Genomic DNA, 6,000 nt, shown 5'->3' on the forward strand with positions numbered 1-6,000 from the left:
TTTAGGCTCACTGCAACCTCCGCCTCTCTGGTTCAAGCAATTCTTCTGTCTCAGCCTCCCAAGTAGCTGGGACTACAGGCACCTGCCACCATGCCCGGCTAATCTTTGTATTTTTTTTTTAGCAGAGACGGGGCTTCACCATATTGGTCAGGCTGGTCTTGAACTCCTCTAACTTCAGGTGATCCGCCCACCTTGGCCTCCTCCCAAAGTGCTGGGATTACAGGCGTGAGCCATCGCGCCTGGCCCCTGGCCCTAATTTTTTACTTTTTTATTTATATATATTTTTAAAAAAAAATTTTTTTTTCGAGACTTCTGTCACCCAGGTTGGAGTGCCGTGGTGCAATCTTGGCTCACTGCAACCTCCACCTCCCGAGTTCAAGCAATTCTCGTGCCTCGGCCGGGTGTGGTGGCTCATGCCTGTAATCCCAGCACTTTGGGAGGCTGAGGCGGGTGGATCACGAGGTCAGGAGATCGAGACCATCCTGGCTAACACGGTGAAACCCCCCGTCTCTACTAAAAATACAAAAAAGTAGCTGGGCCTGTAGTCCCAGCTGCTCGGGAGGCTGAGGCAGGAGAATGGCATGAACCTGGGAGGTGGAGGTTGCAGTGAGCTGAGATCGCGCCACTGCACTCCAGCCTGGGCGACAGAGCAAGACTCCGTCTCAAAAAAAAAAAAAAAAAAATTCTCGTGCCTCAGCCTCCCGAGTAGCTGGGATTATAGGCGCGTGCCACCGCGTCTGGCTAATTTTTGTATTTTTAGTAGAGATGGGGTTTTACCATGTTGGCCAGGCTGGTTCAAACTCCTGAACTTAGGTGATCTGCCCACCTCGGCCTCCCAAAGTGCTGGGGTACAGGTGTGAGCCACTGCGCCTGGCCTATATTTATTTAAAAAAAAAAAATTGGGGGCCGGGCGTGGTGGCTCACGCCTGTAATCCTAGGACTTTGGGAGGCCAAGGCGGGCAGATCATGAGGTGAGGAGATCGAGACCATCCTGGCTAACACGGTGAAACCCTGTCTCTACTAAAAATACAAAAAAATTAGCCAGGCGTGGTGATGGGCGCCTGTAATCCCAGCTATTCGGGAGGCTGAGGCAGGAGAATGGCATGAACCCAGGAGGCGGAGCTTGCATTGAGCTGAGATTGCACCACTGCACTCCAACCTGGGCAACAGAGCGAGACTCTTATCTCAAAAAAAAAAATTTTTTTTTACTCGGGGTCTCTTGCTCTGTCACCCAGGCTGGAGTGCAGTGGCAGGATCATAGCTCACTTCACAGCTGACTTCAATCTGGAACTTCTGGGCTCAAGCGATCCTCCCTCTTCAGCTTTTCAAGTAGGACTACAGGCACGCACTGCTATGTCTGGCTAATTTTTGAAACTTTTTTTGTAGTCATGGGGTCTTGCTTTTTGCCCAGGCTGTTCTTAAACTCCTGGATGCAAGCCATCCTCCTGGCTGGGCCTCCCAAAGTGGTGGGATTACAGGCCTGAGTCACCATGCCTAGCACAAATTTTATTTTATTATTTTGTTGAGACAGGATCTCATGCAGTCACCAAGGCTGGGGTGGAGTGGCTCAATCATAGTTCATTGTGGCCTCAAACTTCTGGGCCCAAGCCATCCTCCTGCCTCAGCCTCCTGCCACAGGCGCACACCACCTTCCCTGGCTAATTTTTTTTTTTTTTTTTTTTTTTTTTTTTGAGACAGAGTCTCTCTCTGTCGCCCAGGCTGGAGTGCTGTGGCGCAATCTCAGTTCACTGCAAGCTCCGCCTCCTGGGTTCACGCCATTCTCCTGCCTCAGCCTCCCGAGTAGCTGGGACTACAGGTGCCCGCCACCTCGCCTGGCTAATTTTTTGTATTTTTTAGTAGATATGGGGGTTTCACCGTGTTAGCCAGGATGGTCTCGATCTCCTCACCTCGTGATCCGCCCGCCTTGGCCTCCCAAAGTGCCGGGATTACAGGCGTGAGCCACCATGCCCAGCCAACCCCTGGCTAATTTTTTAAACAATTTTTAGTAGAAATAATATTGGCCAGGCGCGGTGGCTCACACCTATAATCCCAGCACTTTGGGAGGCCAAGGCGGGTGGATCACTTGAGGTCAGGAGTTTGGAACCGGCCTGGCCAACATGTTGAAACCCCGTCTCTACTAAAAATACAAATATTAGCTGGGCGTTGTGGTGGAGCACACCTGTAATCCAGCTACTCAGGAGGCTGAGTCAGGAGAATCGCTGGAACCCAGGAGGCAGAGGTTGCAGTGAGCCGAGATTGCACCACTGCACTGCAGCCTGGGCAACACAGAAAGACTCCATCTCAAAAAAGAAAAAAAAAAAAAGAACGTTTCACCATGTTTCCCAGCTGGTGTGGAACTCCTATATTCAAACAATCTTCTTGTCTCAGCCTCCCAAAGTGCTGGGATTACAGGCATGAGCACCTGTGCCCAGCCTAATTTTTAAATGTTGGAGTTTTTTTTATAATAAAATGTTGTTGTTGTTGAGATGGAGTTTTGCTCTTGTTGCCCAGGCTGGAGTACAATGGATTCGATCTCAGCTCACTGCAACCTCCACCTCCCGGGTTCAAGCAATTCTCCTGCCTCAGCCTCCCGAGTAGCTGGGATTATAGGCACCCGCCACCACGCCCGGCTAATTTTGTATTTTTATTAGAGATCAGGTTTAACCATGTTGGTCAGGCTGGTCTTGAACTCCTAACCTCAGGTGATCCACCTGCCTTGGCCTCCCAGAGTGCTGGGATTACAGGCGTGAGCCACTGAGCCTAGCCATAAAAAGTTTTTTAAATGTACATATATAGTCCACTTTTGAAAGAATGAAGTAGCTGGGCATGGTGGCTCATCCCTGTAATCCCAACACTTTGGAAGGCCAAGGTGCCAGGATCACTTGAGCTCAGGAGTTCAAGACCAGCCTGGGCAACACAGGGAGATCCCATTTCTAAAATTTAAAAAATTAGCCAGGCATGGCCAGGTGCAGTGGCTCACGCCTATAATCCCAGCACTTTGGGAGGCCAAGGTGGGCAGATCACCTAAGGTCAGGAGTACTAGACCAACCTGGCCAACATAACGAAACCCCGTTTCTACTAAAAATACAAAAATTAGCCAAGTGTGGTGGTGTACACCTGTAGTCCCAGCTACTTGGGAGGCTGAGGCAGGAGAATCGCTTGAACCCAGGAGGCGGAGGTTGCAGTGAGCTGAGATCGCACTACTGCATTCCAGCCTGGGCGACAGAGCGAGACTGTCTAAAAAAAAATAAAAAAACAATAAAAAAAAATTAGCGAGGCATGGTGGTGCACACCTGTGGGCCCAGCTATTTGGGAGGCTGAGATGGGAGGATCACTTGAGCTTGTGAGGTCAAGGGTGCAAGTGAGCCAAGATTGCACCGTTGCACTCCAGCCTGGGTGACAGAGCAAGAATCTGTCTCAAAAAATAAAAATAAATAAAAGCATAAGCTTGTCCTTTTGACATTTTGGGCTGGATGATTTAAAAAAAAGAAAAGGGCTGGGCGCAGTGGCTCACGCCTGTAATCCCAGCACTTTGGGAGGCCAAGGCGGGCAGATCACGAGGTCAGGAGATAGAGACCATCCTGGCTAACACAGTGAAACCCTGTCTCTACTAAAAGTACAAAAATTAGCCAGGCGTGGTGGCGGGCGCCTGTAGTCCCAGCTGCTCGGGAGGCTGAGGCAGGAGAATGGCATGAACCCGGGAGGCAGAGCTTGCAGTGAGCCGAGATCGCGCCACTGCACTCCAGCCTGGGTAACAGAGCAAGACTCCGTCTCAAAAAAATAAAAATAAAAATAATAAAAAAAAGAAAGAATGAGGCTGGGCGCGGTGGCTCACGCCTGTAATCCCAGCACTTTGGGAGGCTGAGGCGGGCAGATCACGAGGTCAGGAGATCGAGACCATCCTGGCTAACACAGTGTAACCCCGTCTCTACTAAAAAATACAAAAATTTAGCCGGGCGTGGTGGCGGGCGCCTGTAGTCCCAGCTACTCGGGAGGCTGAGGCAGGAGAATGGCGTGAACCCGGGAGGCAGAGCTTGCAGTGAGCCGAGATCACGCCACTGCACTCCAGCCTGGGCGACAGAGCGAGACTCCGTCTCAAAAAAAAAAAAAAAAAAAAAAAAGAGGTAAAGCTATAGTTACTGACATACAATGATTGTTAAGATATATTGTTAAATGACGAAATAATTACAAACCAGCTTACCAACTTCCCCTGTCAAAATCTTTCAAGATGTAGTTCAGGTTCCAACTCTTCTAGAAAGCCTTCCATGGTCACATCTCTCCTTAGGGAGCCCTGCCTTCTAAAGGCTTTCCAAGCACAGGCAGGTACAAGATTGGAGAGCCCCAGCGTCTTATGGGAGATTTGGGGCCAATGAATCCATCATATACCCAGTAGGGGGAGCCAGAGCTTAGCTCCTCGCCTCTGGAGATCCCTCTCCTGCATAAATTCCACATGGAGTGTGGAGAAAACAAAGATATGCACAAAACATGTCTTTTAAAGGGACTGCGGAGAGAGGAAGGTAGCTGTAGTGTGAAAGAGTTTTTTGTTTTTGTTTTGAGACAGGGTCTTGCTGTGTTGCCCAGGCTGGAGTGGAGTGGCCCCATCTTGGCTCACTGCAGCCTCAACCTCCTGGTCACTCAAGCAATCCTCCCACCTCAGCCTCCTGAGCAGCTGGGACTACAGGCATGCACTACCCTGCATGGCTAATTTTTTTTTTTTTAGAGACGGGATTTTCTCTATTGCTCAGGCTGGTCTCAAACTCGAAGGAGTTTTTTGGGGTTTTATTTCACTTTATTGAGGTTTTCAGAGTAGCAATCCTTGAATCAAGCTTCCCTCTGCATTTATCTGCAGATTTGATTTACAAAGATGTGAGCATACAGCTTCTCAGAAGTGTGTGTGTTTTGTTTAAAGCCAAATAGATCTTATTGTGGAAGGAATGGAATGTTGCCACTGGATCACTGGATCACCAAATTCAATAAATTGAGGTGGGGTGCGGTGGCTCATACCTAACCTCAGCGCTTTGGGAGACTGAGGTAGGAGGATTGCTTGAGGCCAGGAGCTCAAGACCAGCCTAATCAACATACCAAGACCTCATCTCTATTAAAAAAAGAATTTAAAAATCACTACAAGTGGCACGTACCTGTAGTCCCAGCTACTTAGGAGGCTGAGATGGGAGGATCGCTTGAGCACAAGAAGTTTGGGGCTGTAGTTAGCTATGATTGCACCACTGCACTTCAGCCTGGATGACAGAGCCAGACCCTATCTGAAATAAATAAATAGAGCATTGGAGGAGTTAGGTAGGAGGCAGCTTAGAGAAAGAGCACTGGATCTGAGGTTGAAGCTCCCAGTTAAATCCTGTTTCTAATCATTAACCAGCTTTTGACTGCAGGTAGGTAACTAAATCTCTTGGCTGACTGTGAACTTCTGCAACATAAAACGTGACGGTGTTTACAGAGCACAGCTGTAAAGCATTCTTAGGGCTCCCTGAGTCATCGGCTGAGCTCTTACAGTCCAGGAGAGATGGCAGAACTCCCTCACTTAAAGTCAGGCCAAATAATTTTGACTCTGAAGCACCAGAAACAGGGGGAGGTAACTTTTACACCAAGCTCCAAGCCCTCAAGCCTCCAGCCAGGCCTTTACCCAATCCTGAACCATTAACCTCTGTACTCCCCCTGGTTGTAGCCTACCCTATATAACCACAGTGAGGCAAGACACCCAGCCATATTGCCTGCATGAGGAATAAGCCATGTGTGGCCTTTCCCTAGGACTCAGGGGACCTGAGCAACCTGGAGGAAGAAACTGAAAGCTGGGCTCTCAGATATTGCTGGGAGGCAGCTTCTCAGAGAACACCGGGAGCTGTGCTAGGATCTGAGCTGACACAATTGGATGGAGGCCCCAAGAAACAGGCATTGGTGCTCTTTGGAGACGTCCTTTCGGGCAGAAGTAGCCACTATGCTGACCAAGAAAGAGGTGACTTGAGTGTTAGCTTTGCCCCACAGGCA

Source organism: Pan paniscus, chromosome 11 (genome assembly GCF_029289425.2).
Source record: "Pan paniscus chromosome 11, NHGRI_mPanPan1-v2.0_pri, whole genome shotgun sequence".
Classification (NCBI taxonomy): domain Eukaryota; kingdom Metazoa; phylum Chordata; class Mammalia; order Primates; family Hominidae; genus Pan; species Pan paniscus.